This window comes from Panthera pardus, unplaced genomic scaffold (assembly GCF_024362965.1).
Source record: "Panthera pardus isolate Hobbes unplaced genomic scaffold, ASM2436296v1 HiC_scaffold_21, whole genome shotgun sequence".
Classification (NCBI taxonomy): Eukaryota; Metazoa; Chordata; class Mammalia; order Carnivora; family Felidae; genus Panthera; species Panthera pardus.
The window spans coordinates 45941459-45961418 of record NW_026526777.1 but is presented as its reverse complement, the minus strand read 5'-3'; the positions used below and the strand labels follow the sequence as shown (position 1 = coordinate 45961418).

At 37.3% G+C, this 19960-nt stretch overlaps 1 protein-coding gene across 3 annotated transcripts in view; it reads right to left on the bottom strand.

The window, feature by feature from the left end:
• The window catches only part of LOC109250327 (uncharacterized), a 114682-nt gene that overhangs the window by 80277 nt on the left and 14445 nt on the right, over positions 1-19960 (bottom strand). For 2 of the 3 annotated variants that reach the window (XM_053909189.1, XM_053909191.1), the window contains exons 4-5: positions 10431-10498; positions 3391-3473 (exon numbers count right to left, since the gene is read on the bottom strand). The gene's annotated coding sequence lies outside the window, so the exon portion shown is untranslated. The remainder of the gene's footprint in view (positions 1-3390; positions 3474-10430; positions 10499-19960) is intronic. The other variant, XM_053909187.1, reaches the window with a different exon arrangement.

The following is a 19960-nucleotide window of genomic DNA, read 5'->3' as shown; positions in this document are numbered from 1 at the left end:
TGTGTCTGTGAGCATCTGTGATTTCTCTTGATTTTATTTTGTGCATCCTTTGGCAAGATGTGGCTAAGGTATCAGAAAAGCCTAAGAGGGGTTATTTTTTTAGGTCTGGGAACACTCAAAAATTTTTCCACATAAATTCATGGCAACTGCTTTTTTGCTTTATACACCATTTTGGTTTGTGAATGGCTTCATAGGGGAATTGCTGGGGAAACCTGTATTTAGAAACACACACACACACACACACACACATCCTATTGGTTCTCCTTTACTTATTGAACTCTGATATACTGGGTGATTGGTACATTGTGTTTATTATCTTATTCTCAATTTTTTGGCTATGTTTGAAAATTTCCCCATTAGTATTTTACATCTCTATGGAAGAATTGAGTGATAGGATGTGTACCAGATGCAGTAGAGGTATGTGAGCACAGCCATCTCAGGCATGGAGGAAGGAGCACAAGGGTCCTTCTCACTGGCCAATCTCCTTGTTTGCTGCTTGCCTCATCAGTCCCTCCTTATGTTCTTTCCTGGCTAAATGCAAATCAGCTTAATCTCCCTAACCCTTCTCTCTAAGAATCCACCCCCAAATTTCAACCAGCCTGCCTGTAGCATAATTCTTAATTCTCCATAAATATCTCTGTCCTCTTACTGGATTTCCAAACCCTCACTTCTAACTCCAAAGCTAATCCTTCTGACTTCCAGTTTCTCTTGGTCATTCATCCTGGTCCCTAAACACAAAAACCAGAGCTGTCTTAGACACCACCTCTCTTCCATACAGTCTTTGGCCATATCCTACCAATTTATTTCCACTGATCATATGTTCTAGGTATCACAATAGTCTCTCTTCTCTTCATTATCTTACCCGTTCTCATCATTCCTTTATTCATTCCACAGCGGTTTTCTAAGGACCTATTATGTAGAAAATCTTGAGATAGATTGAGGGAGGAAATATATCCTTATCCTGTATCATTGCTTTAAAATTTACAGTGTGTTTCATTACTTATAGAATAAAACTCAAGCTCTTGGACTTCAAGGTCATCTAAAATCTGCCTCTGTCTGTGGGAGATGTGACTTCTCCTGGGGCGAAAAAACTGCCCAAGAGTCTTTGGGGAAACACTGTTTCCAGAACAAGAGCCTCCTTGGAGATCAGGCTGGGAGAATGTTTGTCTTCCTGCACCATTCTGAGTCTGGCTGAGAGTTAAGAGAACACAGCTTTTAATTTCTATGTTAAAAAACAAAACAAACAAACAAAAAAAACAAAACAAAAAACCAAAAAAAACCCCACACAACTGTAATTATACACATGATATGTATTCTCTTTTCCTAATTTCAAAAATACAAAGAAGCAAAAAGAATAAAACAACAGTGACCGACACCACCACCACCCAGAAATAACCACTTTTTGTGTTTTGGTGAGCCTTCTTCAAGAATATTTATAGCTTTCATTTATAATACTTTATAAAAATGTATAGCTTTAATTTGGATAACACTGTACATACTATTTTCTAATCCATATATTTCATTTAACAATTTGTTGGAGCACATTTCTATGTCAATAAATATATTTCTCATCTATCATTTTTAAAGGTGGCATGCTATTCTATTATATGGACATAACAATCTATATGCACACTTTCCTTTGGGGGGGCATTTAGGTTATTCTGATTTTTTTTCTACAACAAAAAGCTTTGCAATAAATATCCTTATAGATGAATCTTTTTCTGCATCCTCAATGTTGTCCTTAAGATAAGCTTCTAAAAGTAGAATTTCTGGATCAAAGGGAATATGTATTTTAAGGGTTTTTATATAAGACCATGTCTTTTTCTGAGGATCATTTAAAACACATACATAGTATTCCAGCAACATGCCAATGATATAAGGAGTCTGAAAGTGGCAGAACTATACCTAAGATGCCCTTAATCACTCACTCTCTAAGGATATTAGAAGTTAGGCTAATTAATTCTTTTGTACACTATATATTACCCTAATAGATTGAAAGACAAGAGTTTAATTTATGTGTAGGTAATATACTCTTAAAGAATTTTACTCACCGTTTCATAATATTACTTAATTTTGCTTAGAGTTTGTTAAACAGACATTTGGGTTGCTATTGGTTTTTTTTTTTTTTTTTAAGTAGACATCTTCGGTTTTAGCATAATGAGATAGTAATAAGTTTATGATGAGATGTATGGCAGAAAGCTTTCACTCTACCCTTTTATAACAATAGAACTTACCTACCCAACTAAGACCTCTTTTACTCACCTCTCTTGCAGCTAAGTATGGCCATGTGATTAAGCTCTGGCTAATGATATATGTGCCCTCCCTCTGCCCTTCTTTGCTTCCCACTGGTTGGAATACAGATATGTGGCAAGGTACGAGAGCAGCCATATCAGACCACAAGATAGAAGTATTATGTTGATGATGACAGAGTAACTAGTCCCTTGCACCGTGAAACTGCCAACTCAGCCCTCGTCTACTTAAGCTTGACTATTTTGGGAGAAAGAAACAAATTTCTATCTTGTTTGAGACCATTATTTTGACCTTTGATTTAGCTGCTGACCTCCTGTCCTGACACAGACAGTAGATTTAGGGACCTTGACTATTTTCATTGGCTACTACCAAAAGAGTCCAACTGACAGATTCAAATTGTAATGATGACTTTTTTAAGTTAAGGGACAAGGAATATTGTTAATAATCAGTAAGCAAAAGCCAAAATATTTTGCCAGAGAAATATTTGTAAACTCACCATCTAATGAGCTTTTCCTTTGAATCAAAAACCCAGTTACATAAAGTAATTATTTGGCTTATTGCCTTTTTTGTTTTGCTTCTACATTGTATAAAAAGTTAGACTCAATAAGCATGGTTTAATTTTATTCTTAATTTAGTTCTTGTTTAATATCTGTGATTCTATAGATTTCTTCAGTGTGCTTGATGTTCAGCGACAGTATAAAGATAAATGAGGCTTCAAATCATAAAAATTAACTTGACTTAAATTGCATATGAAAATATGCAAACATTACTGTTTTATAAATTCTAACTGTACTTATGTATTACCCCTCTAAAATGATCTAGATACCACTAACTAAATGATAATTTTATAGTACCCAATAAATATGTGGAGTTGATGATTTTTATATCACTTTAGAGGTAAGGAACATCAGAAGACAGAAGCAATTAGGTCATAGATGAATTGATTTGTAGTCCCTGGAGACTTACTATAAGTAACTCTTACATAACATTTTCCACTATATATACATATATGTCTATGCCCATGAATACATCTCCAGCTTTCATTTCTTTCTTCCTAATAGCACCCAGATTTCCTTTTGGGGAAGAGAAGTCTCCTGAGTAGTGTTCAGTCCTACTGAGGACTGAGGAGAAGTTGCATACCTCCATGGAAGCTGAAAAGACCAGATCACCCCAGCCAAGGAGCAGGCATATGAGGAATTAGCCATCAGGTGCTCTCCCCTGGGCTTTTGAAACATAAGAAAGACAGAAGGAAACAGCAATGACCACAAGAAGTATTCCAAAGTGCCTAAAGTACCAGCCCACTTTCAAGCTTTATTCCCCAATATCCTATCAATCCTGAGTACACCATCAGCAGCACAAAATTCTTTTGTTTCAATAAATATTCTTTGGCTTAAGAGAGAGTATTTGTTAGCAGCAGACAAGGGACTCTCACCACCATGTAATCTCTTATCACATATGATATAACCTCTCTTTTCTTGGTGAATAATCTTTGCTAAAAGCCTAAATGAATGAAGAAAATACATTCAAAATTATACTGGAAGTTTTATAGGGTATAAACATATTTTTTGTTGTTGGCTACATCTCCAGAATTCAGTATATATATTTTTTGGTTTTCTTCCTTTTTGTTTTAAGCTGTAAATATTTTCTGCCTGAAATGTTAAACATATACTTCAAAATATGGGTAAATTTTTATCCTTGAATTATTCCTTTTTTATACACTAAGTTAATCTTGTGAATCAATCTGTATTCTTTAAAAATGATTAGCAGGGGCGCCTGGGTGGCTCAGTCGGTTGGGTGTCCGACTTCAGCTCAGGTCATGATCTCATGATTCATGAGTTCGAGCCCCGCGTTGGGCTCTGTGCTGACAGCTTGGAACCTGGAGCCTGTTTCGGATTCTGTGTCTCCCTCTCTCTCTCTGCCCCTCCCCTGTTCACACTCTGTCTCTGTCTCAAGAATAAATAAACATTAAAAAAATTTTTTTTGATGATTAGTAAATATAATGATACAGCTACTGTCTCAAAATTTATATGTTCCACACAAGGAATCATAAACTAAGTTGGGAGACAACTTAATTGTTAGAACCAGTAAGTCAGCAGGGCACCTGGGTGGCTCAGTTGGTTGAGCATCCAACTCTTGATTTCGGCTCAGATGGTGATCCTGATCTTCTGGGATCAAGCCCCATGATGGGCTCTGCGCTGAGCATGAAGCCTGGTTGGGGGATTATCTCTCTCTCTCTCTCTCCCTCTGCCTCTCTTCCCAACTCACTCTCTCTCTAAAATAAAAATTAAAAAAAATTATTGAAAAAAAAAAAAAAACAGTAACAGTGCTCCTAATGGACAGAATTATTTGCCTCTTATTTGCATGGCTTTGCATTTTACACATCAGCCAAGCAGGAACCACTGGTTGCTAAGCAACAGCTTTCCTCTTGATGACCAGAAATAGAATACATAGAAGGGCAATTTCTAAAATACAATATCCATATATATAAAGTTAAAGAGAAACTCAGCCCCATAGTTTGGCTGTTCACCCAGAATGCTTGTCATGAATATTGAATTCATAATGACTGTGTGTGAATTCTGAATACATTTGATCATGAATTCTTCAGTAACTCTATCATCTTGTATTTTCTTCCAGTATCTCTCTTACTACTGAAAAACCATAAAGTAATACAGAAACCAGGTTTTGAAGTAAATTTCCATAGAAAAATTGTTTGTAAACTATACATTTAGGTATTGTTGAACCAAGTCATTGCAAACATAGCATTAACACTCCTGTTGCAATGCTGTGTTCTTGTTTAAAATTACATATTTAATGCTCTAACAGGATATATTCTAACCAATTTATAGTGATTACCAGAGGGAAATGACCATTTGCTTTTTCCTATATGTATTCTTTACAATGAAAATAATAATTGCTAGTAGTTGCTGGGTGTTTATGAGGTGCTGGGCACTCATTCTATGTATTGTCATATTGGTATTCCCCTTTTGGCAGATAGCTCAAAAGAAGTTGTGTAACTTTCTCTAGGTCATGTATGTAGAAAGCAATAGAGATCCAGGATTCTTTTCTTTTCTTTTCTTTTCTTTTCTTTTCTTTTCTTTTCTTTTCTTTTCTTTTCTTTTCTTTTCTTTTCTTTTCTTTTCTTTTCTTTCTTTCTTTCTTTCTTTCTTTCTTTCTTTCTTTCCTTCTTTCTTTCTAGCTTTGAGAAAGATATAGAAAGCAAGCAAGGAAGGGACAGACACAGAGGGAGACAGAATCCCAAGCAGAATTTGCACTGCCAGCACAGAGCCTGATGTGGGGCTCAAACTCACAAACCACAAGATCATGACCTGAGCTGAAGTCAAGAGTCAGACGCTTAACTGACTGAGCCACCCAAGTGCCCCTAGAGAGCCAGGATTCTAATCAGAGAGACTCTAGATCTTTACCACTTCACTCTTCTTTTTATAAGGCGATTCATGTAATACCCCTTTTTTTTAAAGTTTATTTATTTTTGAGAGAGAGAGAGAGAGAGAGAGAGAGAGAATCCCAACCAGGCTCTATGCTGTCAGCGTAGAGTCTGATGTGGGGCTCAATCTCAGGAACTGTGAGATCATGGCCTGAGCTGAAATTGAGAGTTGGATGCTTAACTGACTGAGCCACCCAGGTGCCCCTAGTTTATTTATTTATTTTTGAGAGAGGAGCAGGGGCAGAAAGAGAGAGGGAGAGAGAGAATCCCAAGCGGGCTCTGCATGGTCAGTGCAGAGCCTGACATGGGACTTGATCCCATGAACCATGAGATCATGACCTGAGCCTAAATCAAGAGTTGGATGCTCAACCGACTGAGCCACCCAGGCGCCCTACCTACCCATCTCTCAGGCCACACAGAATTATATCTGGGTGTTCAATTCATTAGCAGCTTTTAACCTATGAATCAATTTTACATCAGTAGGATTTAAGAGCATAACAAATCTAACAAGTGTATGAGGATCAACATGTGGGCTGATTTTAGTCAACAGAGAACTGAAATTATGTCAATTCAACAGAACCTGGGGCCTCATGCAGTGTTTACTCAAAGTAGATCATGCAGTTACAGAACTTTCTAAGGAATTGCTTTAAATAAATACTATTTCTGGGAAATGGTTTCCTTCTCAAATGTATATTTCATAACTCTTAAAAAAATTGACTCAGTAGACTAAAAAAAGTGAAAATAAAAAACAAATTATTTTCATTTAGAATACTTGATAATAGATATCTGTTCAAGATGCACAAATAGCATTTGACAAAGTACAACATCCATTCATGATAAAAACCCTCAATGAAGTAGGTTTAGAGGGAATATATCTCAACATTATAAAGGCCATATATGAAAACCCACAGCTAACATTATATTCAATGGTGAAAAACTGAGAGCTTTTCCCCTAAGATCAAAAACAAGGAAGTCCACTTTCACCACTTTCATTCAACATAATACTGGAAGTCCTACCACAGCAATCAGTAAACAAAAAGAAATAATAGGCATCCAAATTGGTAAGGAAGAAGTAAAACTCACTATTTTCAGGTGACATGACACTATATAGAGAAAACCCTAAAGACTCCACCAAAAAACTACTAGAACTGATAAATGAATTCAGTAACGTCCCAGGATACAAAATCAATATACAGAAGCCCATTGCATTTCTATAAGCTAATAAAGGAGTAGCAGAAAGAGAATTAAGAGAATAATCCCATTTATGGTTTCAATAAAAATAATAAAATACGTAGGACTAAACTTAACCAAGGAGGTTAAAGATCTGTACTCTGAAAACTATAAAACATTGATTAAAGAAATTGAAAAAGACACAAAGAAATGGAAAGACATTCCATGCTCATGGATTGGAAGAACAAATACCACTATAATGTCCATACTATCCAGAACAAATCTACAGATTTAATATAATCCCTATCAAAATACCAACAGCATTTTTCACAGAACTAGAACAAATAATCCTAAAATTTGTATGGACCCACAGAAGACCCCAAATGCCCAAAGCAATCTTGAAAAAGAAGAACAAAACTTGAGGTATCACTATCCCAGATTTCAAGATATAATACAAAGCTGTAGTAATCAAAATAGTATGGTACTTGCACAGTGATAGAAACATAGATCAATAGAATGGAACAGAGCCTAGAAATGAACCCATGATTATATGGTCAATCTTCAACAAAGGAGGAATAAATATGTAATGAGAAAAAGATAGTCTGTTCAACAAATGATGTTCAGAAAACTGGAAAGCTAACTGCAAAAGAATGAAACTGGACCACTTTCTTACACCATACACAAAAAGAAACCCAGAATGCATCAAGAACCTAAATGTGAGACCTGAAACCATAAAAATCCTAGAAAAGGGCACAGGCAGTAAATTCTCTGACATCGGCCACAGCAACATTTTTCTAGATCTGTCTCTTGAGGCAAGGAAAACAAAAGCAAAAATAAACTATTGGGACTACATCAAGATAAAAAAAGCTTCTGCACAGCAAAGGAAACAACCAACAAAACAAAAAGACAATCTACTGAATGGGAGAAGATATTTGCTAATGACGTATTCAGTAATGGGTTAGTATCCAAAATAAAGAAACAACTTGGGGCGCCTGGGTGGCTCAGTTGGTTAAGCATCTGACCTCAGCCCAGGTCGTGATCTCAGAGTCAGTGAGTTTGAGCCCCATGTTGGGCTCTGTGCTGGCAGCTCGGAGACTGGAGCCTGCTTTGGATTCTGTGTCTCCCTGTCTCTCTGCCCCTCCCCCGATGCTCTGTCTCTCTGTCTCTCAGAAATAAACATTAAAAAATTTAAACAACACAAAAAAAACAAAATAAAGATATAACTTATACAATTCAACATAAAAAAAAAACCCAAATAATCCTATTTAAAAATGGGTAGAAGATATGAATAGACATTTCTCCAAAGAATACATCCAGATGGCCAACAGACACATGAAAAGATGCTCAACATCACTCAGGGAAATGCAAATCAAAACTACAATGAAGTATCACCTCATATCCGTCAGAATGGTTAAAATAAAAAATACAAGGAACAACAAGTGTTGGTGAGGATGTGGAGAAGAAGAAACACTTGTGTACCGTTGGTGGGAATGCAAACTGGTGCAGCCACTGTGGAAAACAGTATGGAAGGTCCTTCAAAAAATTAAAAATATAAATACCATATGATCCAATAATTCCATTACAGGGTATTTACCCAAAGCATACAAAACACTAATTCAAAAGGATATATGCACCCCTGTGTTTACTGCAGCGTTATTCACAATAGCCAAATTATGGAAGTAGCCCAAGTGTCTATCCATAGATGAATGGATAAAGAAGATTTATCTCATTACATACATATTATATATAATGAGATATATATATAATATGTATAATGAGATATTACTCAGCCATAAAAAAGAATGAAATCTTACCATTTGCAACAACATAGATGGACCTAGAGAATATAATGGTAAGTGAAATAAGTCAGTCAGAGAAAGAAAAATACCATATGATTTCACTTGTATATGGAATTTAAAAAGCAAAACATATTAACAAATTTAAAAAAAAAAGAGAAAAACCAAAAAACAGACCCTTAACTATAGAGAACAAACTGATGGTTACCAGAGGGGAGGTAGGTGGCGGGATGGGTGAAATAAGTGATGGGGATTTAAGAGTACACATAATCACGCTGAGCACTGAGTAATGTATAGAATTGTTGAATCACTATATTTTAACACCTGAAACTAATATAACTATATATTAACTATACTGGAATTAAAATTTAAAGAAATACAAAAAAAAATAGATAAATCAAATACTAGTGGCTTGGAAAATAAGTAAATATCTTTCAAAGTAATTTTACTCTCTGTTTGGTAATTTGAATTTCTAAAATAGTATTGGTGTATAAGCTTCTCTTCTCCTTCCTCGCTTTTGAGCTCAATGCAGCAAAGGTGAGTATTTACCAGCAATCAGCAGAAATTATTTTCTCCTTCAATTATTCCCCCCCATAAGAATGTAAATAAAGTATTCAAAGTAAAGAAAAATATAAAACAGATCAGGAAAGAACCACTGTAAATTTTGCTGACTAAAATCGATTTAGGAAAGAAAACCCTGAATGCATTGTTTGGGATTAGAACTTCTTTTGAAGGCTTTTTCTCATCCATTTATTCATTCTTTCATTCATTCATTCAGCGTAGAGACGCTACGCTGAATGCTAAGGACACAGAAATGGAATGCCCAATCTAATGTTAACCTGTAAGGAGACGACGCAGATGCATAAAGCTGAAATCATAGTTTAACATCCAAGTCCTATAATGGAGGTAGGAAGAGGACTACGGGAGTCCATGGAGTTGACCACCCAAGAAACTGGGAGTCCAGAAGGCTTCCATAGAAGGGTATATGGGAACTGGGTCTTGAAGCATGAGCAAGAATTTACCAGGAAGAAAAGGAGCCAGATTTCCAGAGTTAAGAGTTAACAAGTGTGCAAAGTCCCAGCAAGACAAAAAGCCGCGGTGTAATAAAGACAGTGAGAACTCCCAAGCTGCAGATTAGGCCAGGGAGATAAGATGGGCCAGGTAGTTACGGATTTTATTTCTAGTAGAAAATTTGGACTTTATCCTGAGGGCAATCAGGAGCTGATAGAGCTGCTAGAAGACAAGGAAGCATGTTTCAAATATGAATGTTATAAGCCGTGGCAATATAAAAATAAAAACACAACTAAGGAAGAGAGTAAAATGGTGGGTACCTATGCTAATTTCCTCAACTTTCATAGCTGGAGTCAATAGGTACATCTAAAAATCAGTCAGAAAATAGAGGCCGTCTACATTGTTCACTCAATGAAGGCAACCACTAAACTGAATATATTGTTAGAGGTAACAACTATCAGGAGTCAAAGACAGTAATTTAGGTAGAAGTTTCTATGAGAATTCTTCCCATTCTTTACAGCATGGAGTCAGTACATATCGCCCAGAATTGATAAATCAAGAATAGAAATTAGCAGCAGAGCTTAAAATAGTTGCCTCTGCAGGAGGCTTGGTTAGAAAATACTATTGTCGGTTTTGATACCCGGAGTTCCCAGTATTTGACACAAAAGACATAAGGAACATAGACCCTCTTTCTTTCTCTTTCATCATTTTCTCCATCAGGGTATTTATTACTGCATTACCTTTGTGATACAACCTCTTACCTCCTCTCTTAGGAGAAAGTCTCCAAAGGAAGGTTTCTTGCCTTTCTAGGTTCAGTCAGGCTTCACTCCTGTAATGAGAAAAACAGCCCTTAGCCCATGCAGTACTGATAAAATGCAGACTCCTAAAGCCTTCAATGAGCTTAAAATAATCCCCTGATATTGCTCCTCTCGATACAGAAAACCTGGGGAACAAGAAATGTAAAGCCTTTCGTCATAAGTTAATTGAGAAAAGACTGTTAGTCATACCGTAGGTGCTAAATTAACTAATTTTTTTCTATTTCTTCACTGTTTTCCATGCATATTAGGGAAGGTTCAAACCTTATTAAAACCATCTTAATTACTTAAATGGAAAAATGTCACAAAGGTTTTAATACTCCCTTGGAAATAACATCTTTGAGACAAAACTCAAGCTGACTTTTTAAAAACCACATTTGAAAAACTCAACAACCTGCCAGAAGATTATGCTAAAAAGAAGCCAGTATCCCTAAAAAGGAAATGTCCATGTCACCATTCTTCAGACAAAAAGAATGGCATCCATTATACTATACACAAAAACAATTAAAAAAATTTTTTAATGTTTATTTATTTTTGAGAGAGAGAGAAAGAGAATGAGTGGGGGAGGAGCAGAGAGAGAGAAAGAATTGGAAGCAGGCTCCAGGCTCTGAGCTGTCAGCACAGACCCTGACTCAGGGCTGGAACCCACAAACCGTGAGATCATGACCTGTGTTGAAGTCAGAAGCTTAACCAACTAAACCACTCAGACACCTGGGCAAAAACAATTTTTTAAATATTTCTCACAGTAGGGTCATCTACACAAACATCAAGGCATAAATAATAAGATTTTCCTCTTCTTATGCAAAAATTATATATATTTATGAGGTCATACTCTATCATACTCAAAAATGCAGGGCTGACTCTGCAAGACCTGGGTTAGAAACTCAGCTCTGACACTAACTGGCTGACCGTGGACAAAACATTTGATCTAAGTCTTGGTTTCTTAATAGTACTTACTACAAGGGATGTGATACTGACTACTCAAAAGAATGGATGTAAAATGCTTAGGTGTTAAAAAGCACCTTTTAATTGTCATCATCATTATCATCATATCCCAGGCTGGCAGTTTCTGTTTTTTTTTTTAAATATTTACTTATATTTTTATTTTTCAGAGAGAGCATGAGTGAGGAGGGGCAGAGAGAGCGAGACAGAGGATCCAAAGCAGGCTCTGCACTGACAGCAGCGAGCCCGATGTGGAGCTCAAACCCACGAACCGAGAGATCATGACCTGAGCTGAAGTCGGGCGCTCAACCAACTGAGCCACCCAGGTGCCCCATGGCAGTTAAATTTTAATAAGTGAAAAGTCAGACTTTTGTTTAGTTAGATGATACGGATCCAGCTAGGGAAACCCAAACAGTGTCCTAGAAAAAAATACCTAGAACTCACAAGGCAGATTATGACATCAGCCAGCCTTTCAATGGCAGCACGATCTTCATTTGGGCCACCTCCTGCTGGAGGTGAATCTCTTCTGAAAAATGCCTTTTCATTGAGAAGCTACTTTCTCACAAGCAAGAAATGATTTGGTTATCGTCTACTGGAGAAAAGTGGTTATGTGATCAAGGCTAACTCCTACAAAACACTTTATTAATCCAACTGCTGAATGCCAACAGGATTTTCTTCTGACAGTTTTATCCAAACATGATAACAGGGCCAAGGTCAGGCAGTCTTCTCTGGGCAGGCAATAGAGGTGGTGAGTCAGAGGAGGTATTGAGAATATGCACACAGACAGGGAAGATATGTAGCCTGCAAAGTCAAAAATATTGCTCTCTGTCCCTTTATGGAAAACATTTGCTGACTCCTACTACAGAGTCTGAACACCAACCTTTGAGAGCTTCTGCCTTAAGGATTTCAAACTCTAGAGGCAATCAAATCAAAACCTTGTTTGTTTGTTTGTTTGTTTGTTTCATAACTAATGATGGGACTACATTCTTGTAGTCATGGTTCTGGGATATTGAATGGAACAGGACATTTTTCTTCCTGCGTCTATTTACTTGAATTATTATAGATGAATTCATTCAATATTAGACAATTGGGTTACTGAATTGCCATTCAATCAGAATCATGTATCATTTGTTCTATCACTAGCATTGAAACTGAGAAAGGAACAGGAATTTTCTTGAGGCCAACAGCCCTCTGGTCATGCAGCACACAGTGTTACCACCCAGCAACAATAAATAATACCCTGAAGCCAAAAGAACAACTCAAAAGCTCTGAAAACCCAGTTTTTTACACTCTTTTGGCATCAAAGTTCATTTCCGTGGAAAAACTAGAATGGAATGGATGTAGGCTATTTGTTGTCTTTACCTTACCAAGTGTCACTAGTCCTACAATTGACCCTCAACCAACACGAGGGGTTAAGATGCCAATCCCTACACAGTGGAAAATCTGTGTATAACTTTTGACTCCCCCCAAATCTAACTACTAATAGTTCTGTTGACCAGAAGCCTTACTGATAACATAAATAGTCTATTAACACATTATCTTGTATGTCATATGTATTATATGCTGTATTTTTACAATAAATCAAACTGAAGAAAATATAATTAAGAAAATCATGAGGTAGGGGTGCCTGGGTGGCTCAGTGGGTTAAGCACTGGACTTCAGCTCAGGTCATGATGTCACAGTTCATGGGTTCAAACCCCACATCAGGCTCTGTGCTGACAGCTCAGAGCCTGGAGCCTGCTTCACATTCTGTCTCCCTCTCTCTCTGACCCTTCCCCACTCATGCTCTTTTTCTCCCAAAAACAAATAAATATTAAAAACAATTTTTTTAATAAAAAAGAAAATCATAAGGTAGAGAAAATAGATTTACAATAATGTATATATCCAAAAAAATCCACATTTAAGTGGACTCATGCAGTTTACACCCGTGTTGTTCAAAGGCCAACTCTACTTTTCTCTGCAGAAGTATTGACATGGTTAATTATGGGGCACTGCCCCAGAGTCTGCTGTGTATGTAATGAATGAGCACATCCACCTTCTGAGACCTGGGGTGGGGGAGAACATGAGTCCTGAATCCAGCTGGTCCTAAAGGTTTTCAGCCAGGAACTGTGGACCTATGTTCTATTTGATTATGATTACAGCAAGGGGGGACTGTGTACATGCCACTACTTTGAAGTCAGCAAACCTCTTTCTCTACCATGTTCTCCTATAAAATGCTCCTCAAATTTTTTGGTGTTTGCAAACAGTATAAGGCTAACGTTCCTTCCAGCAAATAAAAGTGAATACATTGTACTAATAGTTTTCTCTTCTAAGGATTGTGTACAGAGCTGTAATGTCCGGTTATAAACACTATGAATACAAATGTAACTATTCTTAAAGTGGCACACACTATTCTCTCTCTATTGTTATCACTCTCAATGTAAATGAATTTAATTCAGGAAATCATTTTTTGAGACTCTAATATGTGCCAGGCAATAAGCTGGGTACAACTGGTGAACAGAACAGGTATATCCTCCTGTAAGAAAACAATGATTTGAAAGTGGATACACAACAACCAATGGATACACAGGAGTTACCTATTGACTCACTCATTTATTCAACAAATAAATTTACTGAGCACCTACATAAACCAAATACTATTCTGGGTGCTGGGATTTTAGCAATGAAAAAAATATCCCTATCATCTTACAGTTTACATACTAGCAGAGAGAGACATATAATAAATAAAATAAATTAATACAAAATAAAGAAGAAAATCGAGTGCCAGAATAGGGGATGCAATTTTAATTATAGTGACTGTAGAAGGCCTCACTGACAATGTATCATTTGAGAAAACTGGTAGAAATGAGAGAGTGTCCAGTAAATATTGTAGGATGTGTTGTGTTCCAAGTAGAAATAACAGCAAATGCAAAGGTCCTGAGGTAGGAGGATACCTGGCCAACCTGGAATAATGATCATGATGCCAGAATGGCTGGAGCAGAGTCAATAAGGAGAAAGCATAGTAGGAGATAAGGTCAAAGAGGTGGGAGGAAAGATCATGTTGGTTTGTGTAGGCCACTGGAAGGACTTTGGATTTTAGTCTGAATGAAATGAAGAGCCTCTAAAGGATTTTGAGCAATTGAGGGACTGACCAATACTCATAAAGGTTGGTTCTGCTATGAAAGTATTAAATATGGAAGACCATCTAGGAAAGGGATTCACCCAGGCTAAAAGGTCAGTGAAAGCCTCCTAAAGAAATGGCATTTGAGCCTGCAGAAATCATTTATTGTGGGCATTAGCACTAGGTAAAAGGGAGGAGTGCTCTTCAGACAAGAGGACCAGCTGATGAGAGAAAAGAGGCTTTTAATGCCACAGTGAGCATATCTTCTACTTTCTCTTAAGGCTAATGCATGGAAAATTATTGAAAGATTTTAAGCAGGGGAGTGACACAATCTGTTCAATGTTTTATAATGACTGTCAGATCGTTATGTATAAAATAGAATCAGTAGTGGTTTTTTAAAGCCACAGGTCATGATTCATCAATTAAGGGGGTCACCAGATTGCAATTTTTTTAAAAATGAAATAGAATAGAAAAAATCAGGTTTTATGAATGCCCCTCAGGTTTTAAGGGTAAGTATAGTTACAAGGAACTTTTGATTCTGTACCTTCATATACCCGTGTGTGTGTGTGTGCATGTGTGTGTGTGTGTATGTGAGATTGTCCAAACTTTGAAAGTCACTTGATTAAAAGGAAAGACATAAAAAAAAGAGAGAGAGAAAGCAGTAGAGGGAATATGCTATAATCTTTTTAAAGGTATCGCTGATTGCTGAGACTAGAGTAGAGAGAGAAACAAAGAGGCCTGTGAGAGGGCTTGTGGACCCACCTAATGGTTTTAAAGGCAAATGAATGGTCCAGAGCAGTTCAGCAACTGGATGGGTGGCTGAAATTGAGATTATGGGCAGGGAAGATAATGAGTTTAGATTTCAACATGCTACCTGCAAGCCATCACAATGGAGATACTCAGGTTAGTGCACATGATAAGGCTGGACACAGATTTGGAAGTGGTAGGCACTGATAGATTAAAAAAAAACTGTAATAGATTTCATGATAAGTCAGTCCATCATATGTTAAGTGATCCCATGTAATATTTGGGGGCAAAATTGACTAAACCTTTTGAGACAAACTTATACCAAAAAATATATATATATTTTGCTTATCTGGAATTCACATTTAACAGGGCTTTCTGTATTTTACCTGGTGATTCTAATCAGTATTCAAGTCCCCTGAGAACAGAAGCAGATACACCAGTTAGGACACAATGACAACAACCCAGGCAAGAGGTAAGGAAGCCCTCCGAGTTAGTGTTTTACAAAGGATTCTTTGCTTCACTAGTATAAATGCAAATTTGAAATGTGAAATCTGAATCATTCACCTGTGAATTAATTACAAGCACAGTGATGTCCTGCCGAGGTCCTCCTCCCTTGGGGTCAGGATACGTGCCTGTGTGGCTCAGATTCATGATGGGCCTCCCTGTCTGTAATGGCTCAACGAGGGGCTACAGTATCTCACAGAGTACCCCCCCACACACACACCACCAAGAGGGAGCTAAGAGCTAACACCTAGCTGGGCTGCCCTACAGGGACTTACCGTTAGGAATAAACAATTGGGAGGAAAGTTCTATCTGCATTTTCACTCTCACAGAACTTGTTCATAGTGTTGAACTTGCCATGAAAAACAAAAACTGAGAGGCTCTATCATTGATACAGTTTTCCTTCAGGAAACATTTTTTTTTTAACTACACATGTTTTCAATATATTGAAATGATTGGTATGATCTGGCTTTTTAAAAAGCCAGTGAAAAATGACATAAAAATAAATCCAACATATTGAAACTGTCTCAGAAGACATCATATTTTCTTCTTTCAGAGTAGCTGTGCTCCTGCTGCCCTGAAGTTTCACACAATATAAGCTGAACTCCTTGGCCTTGATCTATCAGCAAACATTGAAGACCTCATTGTCCTTGAGCTCTGGCTCCAGAGGGCTCCACGGAAGGGAAGGAGCAAGTAATTATATATACACATATATGTTCTGAAAGTAAATTAGCAGATCCCACGCTGACAGCTGCTTGTTTCCTGCAGGCCTGAGTTCCATGCTCAGATATATCTATAATTGCAAAGAAATTTTGAAAAACCTGTAAGAAGATGTGTAATAGAAATAGGACTAGAGAAACATGAGTGACACCTGCCACTTAACCTTATTGCATTTCAACACCCAAATTCAAATGTAACTTCAGTAAGGGCAGGAATCCTAGCCTGTGCTCTCTGTTTGCCAATGTAGTTTGCAAAAAGGGGGCAAGATGAAGAGTCCACAAAGCCAATCATTATGTTCAAGGGGATGCTGAAACTATTCAAAGCCTTTCATTTTCACCTTGCCAAAAACGACTCAGTAACCAAAGGCAGACATTTCCCTTCTTTCATTCATTCATTCAGTGTCTATTGGGGACCACTAAGTTGCCAGGCACTCAAAAATATGCAATGGGAAAAAGACAGTCTCTTTAACAAATAGTGCTGGGGAAACTGGGGAGCTACCTGCAGAAAGAATGAAACTGGACCACGTTCTTATACGATACACAAAAACAAACTCAAAATGGGTTACAGACCTAAATGTGAGACAGGAAACCATCCAAATCCTAGAAGAGAACACAGGCAGTAATTTCTCTGACACTGGCCTTAGCAACATTTTCTAGATATGTCTCCTGAGGTAAGGGACACAAAAGCAAAAACTAAACTATTGGGGCAGCATTAAGAAAAAAAAAAAAAAGCTTCTGCACAGCAAAGAAAACAATCAACAAAACAAAAAGACAATCTACTGAATGGGAGATGGAAGAGGATATTTGCAAATGACACATCCAGTAGAGTTAGTATCCAAAATATATAAAGAACTTATATAACTCAACACCAAAACAAAAACAAAAATAAATAATCCAATTTAAAAATGGGCAGAAGACATAAATAGACATTTCTCCAAAGAACACATATAGATGGCCAACAGACACATGAAAAGATGCTTACATCACTAATCATTAGAGAAATGCAAATCAAAACCACAGTGAGATATCACCTCACAACTGTCAGCATGGCTAAAATAAAAAAATACAAGGAAGAACAAGTGTTGGTGAGGATGTGGAGAAGAAGAAACACTCATGCACTGTTGGTGGGAATGCAAACTGGTGCAGCCACTGTGGAAGACAGTATGAAGTTTCCTCAAAAAATTAAAAATACAAATACTATATGATCCAGTAATTCCACTACTGGGTATTTACCCAAAGAATACAAAACACTAATTCAAAAGGATATATGCACCCCTGTGTTTATTGCAGCATTATTCACAATAGCCAAATTATGGAAGCAGCCCAAGTGTCCATCCATAGATGAATGGATAAAGAAGATATGATACACACACACACACACACACACACACACACACACACTAAGATATTACTCAGCTATAAAAAAGAATGAAATCTTGCTATTTGCAATAACATAGATGGATTTAGAAATTTAATGTTTAAGTGAAAAAAGTCAGAGAAAGACAATGGGATTTCACTCATATATGGAATTTAAGAAAAAAACAAATCAACAAAGAAAAAAAGAGACAACCAAAAATAGGCTTTTAACTATAAGAACAAGGAGACGGTTACCAGAGGGGAGGTAAGTGGGGGGATGGATGTAATAAATGATGAGGATTAAGAGTTCACCTATAGGGGCACCTGCCTAGCTTAGTCTGTAGAGCATGTGACTCTTGATCTCCAGGTTCTGAGTTTGAGCCCCACATTGAGGGTAGAGTTTACTTAATAAAAACAAAATACACTTATCACAATGAGCACCGAGTAATGTATAGAATTGTGGAATCACTATATTGTACACCTGAAACCAATATAACACTGTATGTTAACTATACTGAATTAAAATAATAAATAAATAAATAAATAAATAAATAAATAAATAAATAAGATCAAATAAATTTCCAGGCACTGTTCTAGCCTTCCTCTTCTCAATTGCAGATATGAGGAAATAGAGGCCTGGGGAAGCAGAATTGTCAACAGTTCTGAGCTCCCCTAATTTCAAGTCTAGAATTTTAGCCACAGACCAGACACTACTGGAAACAGACTGTCTTGGAAGGGCATAACTTTATATTTTCCTCAAGTTGTTTTGTATGTTGTTTGGCTAAGAAACAAAATTGGCTCAGGTTTGGGCAGGAAGCTGGGTATGAAGTTGTCACGGTCCCTGACTCACCAGGTGCGTCACCAGACTTGGGCAGCAGCTCATCCACCAACAGGACAAGCCCCACCAAGAGCTGTGGGCTGGGATTTGTCTGGATGCAGCGTGGTCAACAAGGACACATCACTATTTTCCTTGATTTGAGTATCCCTTGATTTGAGTGTCACCCATTGAAGGGACTTTGGGATCCCTGTGAGAAACAGAGGCCCCATTTTCTTTCCTCTTTATATTTAGAATTCCTTTAAGGATTTACAGTGCCCCATGGCAAAACAGATAATAATGAACATGAACTTGATGTACTCACAGAAAAGACCAACTATGTAGTTTCCTAACAGGAATTACACCTCCATATGCTAAAAGATTTGTAGACTTTTTTGTCAAGGACCTCTTCCTATGGGGTCTGGTATTGGACCACATTTCTGAAAAGTTCACATTTCTAACTCAAATCAGTGTAATATGATTCCCTTTCACACCTATGTGGCTATACACAAAGTGATTTGATAAGGTCTTCTGAATCATTTTTTAATGACATGTATTTCTCAAATAGTTGTTTCTTTTTTTTTTTTAATGTTTTATTTATTTTTGAGATAGAGAGAGACAGAGCATGAGCAGGGGAGGGGAAGAGAGAGAGGGAGACACAGAATCTGAAGCAGGCTCTGGGCTCTGAGCTGTCATCACAGAGCCCGACGCGGGGCTCAAACTCACGGACCGCGAGATCATGACCTGAGCCGAAGTCGGACGCTCAACAGACTGAGCCACCCAGGCGCCCCATCAAATAGTTGTTTCTGAACCAATCCAGTTCAACAGCTCCCTTTGTGACCTAACATACCTCCAGGTATAACTTAATAGGGAGATGGCAACCAAGGATTGGGAGCTTCACTCTTATTCCCCACAGAAGGCAAATAGATACTTCTCATCAATTGCCACACTTGTTCCACTGCATTGAGATTTAGTCTTGATTCTTTACAGTCCAACACTGCAAGCAACACAGTCAACTAATTGGAATTGACATTTAAATTGAAATCTATTTGCAATCCCAGGATTAAATTAAATCACTAGAAAATCTAACTATTCTTGAGAGATTTCTCTAAACACCCCTAATCTTCTGTCTGGTAACCTAATGTCACGTTCCCAATGGTAATGTGCATTAGGTGACTCAAAAGTTCCATCTCTCTTTGTTTAAACAAACTAGAATTCTAACTCTCATTGTGAGTTTTGAGTTGTATCAGGTAATAACTTCAGGTGGGAAGATAAGGAACAGATTTTCTATTTTCTA